This window comes from Castor canadensis, chromosome 6 (genome assembly GCF_047511655.1).
Source record: "Castor canadensis chromosome 6, mCasCan1.hap1v2, whole genome shotgun sequence".
Lineage (NCBI taxonomy): Eukaryota > Metazoa > Chordata > Mammalia > Rodentia > Castoridae > Castor > Castor canadensis.
Window position 1 is genome coordinate 34,273,959 of NC_133391.1, and position 11,629 is coordinate 34,285,587.

Sequence of the window (11,629 nt, forward strand, 5' to 3'; positions counted from 1 at the left end):
TTGAGAATCTGTTTTCAGTACTGCTGGGTACACAGCCAGGAGTAAATTGCTGCATTATATGTTTACTCTATGTTCAACTTTTGTTTTTTTGGTGGTACTGAGGTTTGAACTCAGGGCTTCACACTTGCTAGGTAGGCGCTCTACTGCTTGAGCCATGCCTCCAGCCCTGTGTTTAACTTTTTGAGGAACCAAAAAGAGGCTGCACCATGTCACATTCCCAGCAGCAATGCTAATGGACTTCACTTTCTCTACATCCTTGCTAGCAGTTATTATTTTGTTTTATTATAGCTCCCTCTTAGGTATGAAGTGCTACCACATTGTGATTTTGTTTGACATTCCTTCATCAATTTTGCATCCTTCTTGCAAATGTCTCACCCAAAGTTGTAATGTGGCAGGGAGGAGGGCCAGAAGAGAAACAGACAGGCTGTGTTCTAAGGAGACAGGGGGAGAGGATGGCAAAGCAGAGAGATAAAACTTAAAGAATTAAAACATGAAGGTCACATAGCACTGGGGGAATGAAATAGCCAATGGAGTCACATGCAGCCATACGTGGGTTGGGCTTTGCTTTTTGCTTTTTTAACCTGCTTGGAAGGGAATATAAGGTGAGACCCCTTTGTTCCCGGGGTTCAGCCTTTGGACATGAGTCCGCTGGGTCTGTGTCATCAGCACAATAAACATTGCTTTGTGCTAATCTGCCTCAGAGTCCCCTATCTCAGCTCGTAATTTCCCACAACAGTAAAGCAATTCATTATTGTTTTTGCATTCATTTTTATCAACTTTTTTTTGAAGTGCTGGGGCTTAAACTCAGAGCCTTATGCATCCTAGGCAAGTGCTCTACCACTGACCTACAGTTCCTAGCCAAATGTTTATTATATTTTAAGTTTTTATGACATAGAATTTGTTTTCTGGTCTGGAGATGTGGCTCATATGGTACAGAGCTTGCCTTGCTCAAAGCCCAGTACTTCAAAAAAAAAATTCTCATCATGTTCTCAGAGAGGTAAGAGGAGATCCTGTATCCATGAAACAAGAACAGGACACTATAAAAAAAAAAGGAACATTCAGACAAATTATTTAATAAGAAAGTCAAGATAATAAAGGAAAATATAAGTTGATGGTTTGGAAGCAAAATTGAGTCAATCTTTCAGAATATTTGAGGACCAATTCAATAAGTGAATAAAATTATTTCCAAAAAGAACAGCAGGTGGGAACAGGAACAGAAAATCGCCAATGGAATAATTTGGGGATAGTTTCTAAGACTGAGAAATAGAAATTTCTGAAATAAAGTGACCCATCACATACACAGTGAAAGGAATGGGAAAACAGTGACAATAATTTTGAATTTTGGGATATTGGGGACAAAAAAGCAGATATGCCAAGCCATGGTTTTTTCCTTTTTGAGATAGGGTCTTGTAATGTAGCCCAGGCTGGTCTTGAGCTCACGATTCTCCTGGCTTAGCCTCCCAAGTGCTGAGATTGCGAGTGTGTACAATCCCACTGGCTGCCATGATTTTTTTTTCATGTGAACTTACTCCATCTGCCTTTGTCTTCCCAATTTCTCTGTAAGCTGCCCGAGTGTCAGTGCCTTGGAGACAGGAACATCTTCAGTCTTGTTGATGCCTGTGTCCAGCAGCTTGTAAGGTCCTGACACACTGGCACATAGCAAGTCAACAGTTAAAGTTTGTAGATTGAGCATCACACAAGTAGCTGGCCTAGAAGCTGGGAGCAAACCCCATATCAAACCTTCAGACAGCAAAATAGGGCTTGGAAGGGAAGAGTTGCTGCCATGAATTCTGTGAACAAAAGGTACAAGGAGGGACAGGCATAGCCCCAAAATTAGGCTTAGAGGAGGCAGAGGCTCCATCCCTAACTCTGCTCTCTCAGGTATCACAAGATTCCTCACCTGGAAGGAGCACCAAGGGGATCTTGGAGAGAGAGGTCACATGACTGGCACCTGACAGACCAGCAGAGACCATCCTCTCTGTTCTGTCATTGGCTAAGATCCAGGCAGGTGACCAATCAGGTTCCATAAGTCAGACTGCAGTGGTGGGACCATAGGGGAGGGAGATGCTTAGACAGTTGCTGTCATCTTGTCCTCTTAAAGGCAGAGAGCACACTAGAATGCTAGGCGCAGAGAGGGGTGAAGCAGGGCCATGAGGTCAGGACACCCGATTCCTGACATGGACACTCAGCACCCCGGTACAGCCATACCTGACATCATATGCACTTAGACACATAGTATTTTGTTTTTGTTTTTTTGCAGTACTGGGGATTGAGCTCAGCCTTGTGCTTAATGGACAAATGCTCCCCCACTGGTGCGACACTTCAAGTACTTTTGCTTTTAGTTTTCTCAGAAAAGGTCTCATGCTAATTGTGTTCAGGCTGGCCTTGAACTCATATTCCTCCTGCCTCAGCCTCTCCAGTACCTGGGACAACAGCATGAGTGAGCACGAACAAACCCACCTAGACTTCATTGTTTTCTATTTCCTTCGTCCTCCTTTTTTTGCTTTGGCGGTCTAAACCACTTTGCTCCATTGGCTACCCTAAATTCTGCCTAGCCAAGGGAGGACGCTGCACTGCACAGGCATGAATTTAGGATTGCCCACTCTTCAGTGAGGTAATGTGTATAAAAGTTTCCCCTTCTTTTTGTATTGAATCTTTTGTGAATAGTCAGTGTCTTTCTTGATTCCTGTAAACTTTTTTGATTGAATGTGTATTTTGGGTGAAATGAGTTCAACCAGCCCTGCTCACATGGGGTCATGACTTGCATGGAATTTCTTTGTCCTTTCACTTAGGAGCTTTTTGTGTCTTTGATCTAATGTGAGTCTCTTGGGCTGGGCGTGTGTGCCTCTAGGAGTGGAGCACTTGCCTAACCTGCATAGGTATAATCCCTAGAATTCAACAATTGTATGTATATAATTATTTTATATACAAACATAATTGTTTTATATATATATATATATATATATATATATATATATATATATATATATATAAGAAAGAAGGGAGGAAGGAAGGAGGGATGGAAGGAAGGAAGAAAGAAAAAGAAAAAGAAAATGAGGTAAGTTTCTTGCAGATAGCAAGCAGGGAGGTGTGTTCTGTTCATGTTGGCATGCTCTATCCTTTGATTGTAGAGTCTGTTCCATTTCTATTGAAAGCAATTCCTGCTAAGGAAGGACTTCAGTCCTTTTGTTGTTTTTTTCCATATGCCTATGGCCTTTGTGTCCCTCATTTTCTGTTCTTCTACCTCTTTTGTGGATTTGTGTACTGAATAATTTATTTCCACCCATTTTCTTTTGTGTATGTTCTATAGGGACTCACGGGGGTTCCATTTAACAGGAAAAAGTGATACCCCTCTGATGTGAACCTATAGCAGTGCAAATCAATCAGTAACATAAAAAAGGCTGCTCCAGTCCCACTCCCTCAGTGGCTGATGTCATAATTATATGTTCATGTATTGTGTGTTAACTGGCACAGACTGATACTTTTTTATCAGTCCTAACCATAGAGAAACAAAAATGTACTAGCATTTAAATTTCATTTATATATGTATTTCCCTTTTTTGGTGATACCGGGGTTTGAACTCAGGGCTTCTCATTTGGTAGGCAGGCACTTTAGAGATTGATCCACAATGATAACAGTTTACTTATTTTTGAAATATGGTCGTTCAATGTGTCAAACTCACAACCCTCCTGCTTCAGACTCCCCAGTGCTGGGATTACAGGCATGAACTGCCACAACCAGCTAGTACTAGCTGTTATATTTGTCATGGGAAATAATTAGGCCATGAGGTTCCTGACACATGGACAGTGTGTGTGCCTTTAGAGAAAAGCTTGAGGGGCTGGGTTCAACCCTTCCACCCACTCATCCTGGGAGGACACACAACAAGATGCCACGTCACAGGGGAGAGCTTGAACTCTCCACACAATGAACTTCCCTGGCACCTTGACCCTGACTCGCCAACATGCAGAAGTGTGAGAAATCCATTCCTGTTGATTCTAAGGTATTTTGTTAGAGCAGGATGAAGGGACAGAGACCCCTGGAATGCCTCCATTACTCAATCCACTCTTCCTGTCTGTAGGGCTCTTCGGTGACAGTTGTTTCCTTCATCACTCTGAATGTAGCTACCCACTGGCTTCTGGGGACCAGAGTGTCTGATGAGGGACCTGATGGGGATCTTATGGGGCTTTTAGGATGAAATCTCTCTTCCTGTCAGGTGCATGAATGTTAATAGCATGCTCTAATAGCAGAAAAAGCTCCAAAGTGAAAGGACAAAGAGTATCCTAGTTAGTAACTGGTGTCTTAGGGAATAGAGGTTTCTTAGCGAATCACAATGCAGTGAGATGTGATTGTCCTTTGGACACCAATGGATCCACATAAAAATAAATGAAGCCAAGTGCTGGTGGCTGATGCTTATAATCCTAGCTACTGAGAGGCCGAGATAAGGAGGACCATGGTTCTAAGTCATGTAAGTACTGGGTGCTTACCCCTTCGCCTGGGGCTCTGCCACTGGATGCCTATTTGGAAATTCATGGCAAAGCTTCGACCCACATTTTCCTCCAGCTGTTCCCAAGTTTCTGTCTTAACTAAGGTCTCTGGTCCATTTTGAGTTCTTTCTGCACAGGGTGAGAGATGGGGACCTGCTTGCAGCCCCAGTGTGGATGTCGAGTTTTGCCAGCACCATGTGTGAAGGGCCATCTTTCTTCCAAAGTATGTCTTCGGCTCCTCTGTCAAGAATCTCGTGGCCATCGCTTCGTGCACGTCCTTCTGGGTCTTCTCTTCTCTCTCCCAGGTCGCCCAAGTGTGGGAGAAGGGGTCTTCTGGATTACATGTGAGCACCGCCGTCTCGGTGTGAGAGCTGTCAACATGACTGACCAGAGGCACCGCCCGAGCTGAAGTGAGAGTAAGACACCAGTTCTTCATCTGATGGCAGAAAGCCTACTGCCACTGTTAGTTTCCTCCTGGGAAGTGGGGCACAGTTTCTAAAACAAGTGCCCCCCTGCACAGATTCCTCCTTGCTGCCTGTAAGTATACGGACACATAACCAATGGGTGGTGGCCTAGGCAGGCCAGCATGTGCCGGTCCCCACTGCTCTGTAAGGGCCCCAAGTAAAACTCATTCATGGACAAGCAGCCTGCCCACCTGCCTCATGGCCCTAACCGTGGTGGAGCCACTTCCACGTTCAACTCAGAGACACGGGCAAGTGGGAAACCCAGCTCCTGCTCTGGGTGGGCTGTGTGCATCTCTCTGCCTTCCCAGGGTGCAACTCGGCCTGCATGTCTGAGGACTTGAGTGCGGTTTCTGTTCTGTGGCTGCCTCTGCCCAGGACTTCTGGATCTCCAGCCCCCACCAGGGAATGGAATCAGCGTGCATTTCCACCGACAGTCATAGGAAGGTAAGTGGGAGGGGGTCCCACACAGACCCATAGACATGAAGACCCCCTTCTGTGCACCTGCAAATTTCCCAAGCAGGCGTCATGGGGTCCTGCCTCTGCAGCAGGATGAGAGAAATAGGAGGTGTGGGGGTGGGGAGACCCTTCTGTCATGTCTCCTTTGCCTCAATTTCCTTATGTGAATCAAGGGCACTGACCACTTCCCTCCCGAGGATTCACCCTGAGCCCGCTGCCTGCCCCATGCCTCATATTCCATAGGTGCCCACTAGCTACCACCTGAATAGAGACGGTGCCAGCCCAGCTGGTCAGTGTGCCATGTCTCTCAGGACTTTAAAGGCTGAACGCTGAGTTCGGCCGTCCTGGAGCAGGAGCTGAGGCGGTATTGCTGTGCAGATGAGAGACTTGGGTGGGGAAGGTGGGTTGTCCCAGACGTGGACCCTGGGAGGTCACAGCTCACACTGTGACAACGGAACCATTCCATCTACTTGCCACTGACGGGGCAGCTGTGTGTCCACAGGTTCCAGAGAAGTGAGCACTAAGGTGGGGGTGACAGGGAAGCCCCCTCGCAGCGTCGGGTCAGCAGGCTCGGTTGAAGGAAAGCCTTCATCACAGGGTTTCAGGCAGGGACGCTGAGGGGGACAGCTGCCATCATTGCCCTGTCCCCGATCCTGTGACATTTCACAGCCAGCTCTCTAAGCATGCTGGAAGTCTAGAGGAGAGGCTTGAGCCACAGCCAAAACAAAAGGAGCCTCACTGCAGTTTCTCAACAAACTAAAACCACCTGTTCCCCCAGGTGGCCTGCTGAGTGTCCTGGGTGAGGACGCCCGCCCACTTCTGGGCAGCACCCACACTGGCCTGGAAAAGCTGCCCCCCAAAGATGCTTGCTGAAGATATCCTGTGAGTCATGTCACCCTGTCCTGCCATGGAGTCCTGCCAGCACTGAGCCGAGGGCCTGACCACTGTGAAACTCTGCTCACAGGGTCTGCTCCGCCTGGCCCTCTGTCCTCCGACCTGGCCTTGCTCTGTGAGAAACCCCAACCCCACGCTTCTCTGCTGTCCCCAGGCACAGATGCTCCCTGGCTGTGCCTCTGACAAGGCTCCTCGGAACTGCCCACCAGACAGTTGTACCTCTAGCCAGTGTCTAACACCTGAGAACCCCAACATCCTAAGGCAGAGAGCTGTGACGCACCCATTAGCAAGGTCCAAGGTTTAGGACATTGGTCCTAACAACAACTGTTTTCAAGTTCCTGTGGCTCAGATGAAGTAGGGGTGCTATGTCCTGCAGAAAACATCAATGCTAGGTGAGGCTGCCCACCTCTCCCCATTGGCGACCAGCCCTGGCCTCCTCTTCTGCCCCTCAAATTCACTGAGGTGTCAGAAGGTGACTGTTCGTCCTCTTGGCCAGGTTGGCAGTGCAGACACCCAGGTGGAGCAGACCCTGCAGCAGGGGTCACAATCTGCAGACCCTGAGCTCAGTGCCCTGGGCCACCCATGGGGACTGGCTGGGACAGTGGGAAGGGGGTGTTGAGCAAGGCACAGGTGTCAGCAGGGTCAGGACCAGGTGCCAGGGCTCCCAGGATGTCTTCGGGAAATGACTGAGGGAAGCAACCCTTCCCTGCCTGCCTAGGTGCTGCTTGGGACAAGGCTGGCGTCCTCACCCTGGGCAGCCACTCCTTGTACAGCCAGAGTTTGGGTGGCCTGGAGATAAGGGGGGGATGTAGTTCATTAAGAAACAAACCGAGGCTCCTTCTGTATTGGGGGTTGGGCTCAGGCATCTTGTCTGGGACCTTGACATTGTCAGAGGCACTGTGGCCCTCTGTCCTGTATCAGGGACGGGAAGGTGACGGATGGGGTCCTCAGTGTCCCTGCTCACATCAGCCCAAGGAAGGCTTTTTTGCAAAGCCTACCCCTGCTGACCCCGGGCCTGGAGGGGGCTTTGTTCTCACCCCCACCTTAGTGCTCAAACCTCTGGAACCTGTTGACACACAAATGCCCTGTCAGAGGCAGGGACAGAATCACTGCGTTTGCACAGTGTGGGCTGTAGCTTCCCGGGGCTCCATGTCCAGGACAGCCCGCGCTCCCCCTCCAGTCTCTCCCCTATTCCAGTCTCTCCCCCTCCCGCTCCAGTCTCTCCCCCTCCCCCTCCAGTCTCTCATCCTCCCCCTGCAGTCTCTCCCCCTCCCCCTCCAGTCTCTCATCCTCCCCCTGCAGTCTCTCCCCCTCTCCCTCCAGTCTCTCATTCCCCCCTCCAGTCTCTCATCCTCCCCCTCCAGTCTCTCATCCTCCCCCTCTCCCTCAGTCTCTCCCCCTCCCCCTCCAGTCTCTCACCTCCCCTCCAGTCTCTCCCCTATTCCAGTCTCTCCCCCTCCCGCTCCAGTCTCACCCCCTCCCCCTCCAGTCTCTCATCCTCCCCCTCCAGTCTCTCCAACTCCCCCTCCAATCTCTCACCCCCACCCTTCCCCTGCAGTCTCTCCCCCTCCCTCTCCGGTCTCTCATCCCCACTCTCCAGTCTCTCCCCCTCCCCCTGCAGTCTCTCACCTCCCCCTCCAGTCTCTCATCCCCACTCTCCAGTCTCTCCCCCTCCCCCTGCAGTCTCTCACCTCCCCCTCCAGTCTCTCATCCCCCCTCCAGTCTCTACCCCTCCCCCTCCCCCTGCAGTCTCTCACCCTCTCCCTCCAGTCTTTCACACCCACCTACCAGTCTCTCACCCCCACCCTCCAGTCTCTCACCCCTCCCCCTCCCGTCTCTCCCCCTCCCCCTGCAGTCTCTCACCCTCCTCCTCCAGTCTCTCATCCCCACCTCAACACCATCTCCAGCTCCTGCTCAGGACAGCTGACCTGGGTCCTTTCACCCTTTGAAAATGGCCTGACAGATGTGTCCCACTGAGCAGCTTGGTTGGCACCCACCCCATCCTCCACTCAGCAAGTAGCTAGTGAGCGCCTACTGAGTACGGGCATGGGGCCAGGCAAAAGACTCACTGGTGAATACTCACAAGTAAAGTGTCTACACACTTGATTCACACGACAGAAAATAGGCCCAGAGAGGGCAGAAAAAAAATCCCAGGTAACACAGCAAAGGGAGTGCAGGAAAAAGCAGTTCCCACCCCATTCCCCACCCCCCTTTTCCATCCATCCTGCTGGACAGCCTGGTCATCCAGTGCTCTCCTAGACCTGATTTGGACATTTTCAGGTGCATGGAGGGTGGGCTCTCCACGGCCGTGGATCTGCATGGGACCTCCCCCACTTGCCTTCCTATGATTTTAGGCAGAAATGCACATCAATTCCTATTTCCTCTTGGCTGGAGATCCAGAAACTCTGGGTAGCAGAAGAAGCCACAGTGGAGGAGCAGTGTTTGGTCCCCTGGCTGTGCACGTGATTTCACTCCCAGGGAAGGCAGAGAGACGTGTGTAGCCTGCCCCTGACAAATGCGTTGGGACTTGCAACTGTGACCTTTGGAAATAGGGTCTTGCAGATGGAATTATTTAAGATGAGGTCGTTCTAAGTCGGAGTGGGCCCTGATTCAATGACTAGGATCCTTTTAAAAAGAAAAAACAAAAGGTTGGGGGCGGGGATGAGGTGCACACCTGTAATCCCAGAACTCAGGATTCAAGGGCAGGAAGATTGCAAGTTCAAGGCCAGTCTGGGCTATATAGCAAAACAGAAGAGAGAGAGAGTGGGAGAGAGAGAGATTGAGGATGGCCTGTGGTTTTCACTGGGGGGTTGGGGGAAATGGCAGTACCGGGGATTGAATGCACAGCCTCACCTTCTGGAAGCACTCAGTCACTTGAGCCACACCCCTGGTCCAGCGCGTGGCTTTTTACTTGGCCTTTTTACTTGGCGGAAGCAGAAACTCTGAGCCTGATCACTTCCCAGGATGGAGTTTTCACCACTCCTTAGGAGGAACTGACAGAATTAAACCATGTCGCACACCACGACCTCCTTTATGACTCAGAAATTATCCTCCTGGGTTAGACTTGTTAGTGTCCGTTACAAAGATTTTTCAGAAATATCAACCCATACTCAGCATAAGGAAAGGCCATTCAAAGGTTCGGGATAAATTTCTTGAGCAAATAAGAAATGACTCCATACTATTTTTAAGTGACAGTAATAGTAAAATTTATTAGGAAAAAAAATATACTTTCAGTAGACTGGAAGCAGATAGCCTCGAGAGTGTGAAGTGGAAAGACATTTTGGCAGTGCTGGGGTTTGCACTCGGGGTATTGCACTTGCTAGGCATCCCTTTTTGGATGCAGTATGTGTAAACAGAAGGCTTTGAACAGTGTTGAGGTTTGAACTCAGGGCCACCTGCTCACCACTTGAGACACTCCCAACCCTTTTTTGCTTTACTTATTTTTCAGATATTTTAGATATTTTTCAGATAGGATCTCAAATGTTTGCCCAGTGCTGTTTCAACCGAGATCCTCTTATCCACACTCCCAGGTACTGGAAGCATAGATATGCATCAGCACACCTGGCTTCTGTGTTGAGATAGGGTCTCACAAACTGTACCACCACAGCCAAGTCCGCATCGACTCTATGTTCTTCACACAGGTGTAAAATCTTATTCCTATTTTTGGGACCCTTGGATGGTTTTTGACAACTAAGTCATGTGTTCTCTGCAAGTATTGTGCGTTTCAAACAAGTCTACCAATAGGTAAGTGTAAAAATCTGAGACCAATTTTTCAGAACAACCCACAACCTGGTCCTAGTGTGCAAGAGCCTGTCCCAAGGTACTGTGAGACCAAAGGAAGAGGCAGGCAGACCCAGGATGGATCACACAGTGAAATTCACTGGGGGACTTTTTTGGGGGAGTGGTACTGGGGATTGAACTCACGGACATGAACTTGTATGCCTTGGACCCAGATCTTCCTGCCTCCACCTCCTGAGTAGATGGGAGGGTCATCACACCCAGGGTGTGTTTGAGATAAAGTCCTAGGTTGGCCTTGAACCTCCACCCTGCTGTCTCTGCCTCTCGAGTTATTGGGAACTTTCTGTGGAAGCATGGTGCTGGGAACCAGCAAGACCATTGGATCCCCTCAATTTGGGTCAGAAAAGGGTGTATTTATGAGTCAGAAAAAAAGTGATTTCATCATGGCTGAAACGGACCAGGCTTATCTTATGATAATCTGGAAGAATAAGGCACAGCCCTGGTGCCAGGGTCCTCACGGTTTGCTGGGAAACTCCCCAGGAAAAACCAGCCTCAGTTTCTCAGGGGTGATCACGGCCGTTTCAAGAAAGATGGCTGCAGTTGTGTCAGGCTGGATCCATACACCAGTCTTAATATTTGGGGGCGCTCACTGGCAATAGGACATTGTAAAACAAAATGATTTATATGCTAAGGTCTTGCCGCTTGTATAAATATTTGCACACAGTGTGTACTTGTGCGTTTCAGCAGTGGGCCAGGGGTCCTGACATTCCTTCCTTTTTCCTATAAATGAAAAAGAGTCACAGTGCGTGACCACTGAGAAATAGATGTGTAAAGTGAGCTTCTATCAGGGTGATGCAAAGTTAGACACTGAAAATATCGAGTACTTTGAAACAAACTACTTTCTTCGTCTCTCCCTGCAGTTTGGATGCAGTATGTGTTTACAGTAGGCTTTGTGAGCTTTTTTTTTTTAATGGTGTTGGAATTTGAACTCAGGGCCTTACCACTTGAGACATACTCCCAGCCCATTTTTGCTTTAGTTATTTTTCAGACAAGGTCTCATATTTTTGCCCAGAGCTGTTTCAACCAAGTTCCTCTTATCTACACCTCCCAGATACTGGGATGATAGGCATGCATCATTATACCTGGCTTCAGTATTGAGATAGGGTCTCACAAACTTTTTGCCTGGGCCGGCTTCAGATAGTCATCCTCCTACCTATGCCTCCGACGTAGCTGGGATCATAAGCCTGTGCCACCGTGCCTGGCCAGCATCCATTACTCTTTTCAAAATTAGGATCTGTTCATTGTAGAGGGGCTGCATTGTGACAATTCCAGATGGGCTTGTATTGCACATAGATTAGACCACCCACCATCTCTCCCTCGACCCCTCCCCACCCCACTTACAGCAATCGCAAGAGATTTTTTTGCTCTAGTTCATAGCATATGTGAAGTCCATCCTTCATATTCCCTCCCCTTCATCTCCCTCATTCAGCTCCTCTCCCACTAGCACCCCACACGCTGTACACATTTTACAGTCCTGTCTTTCATTGTGAATATTTAAGTTCATGTTCAAACCCCACTGTGGGTAAACTTTAC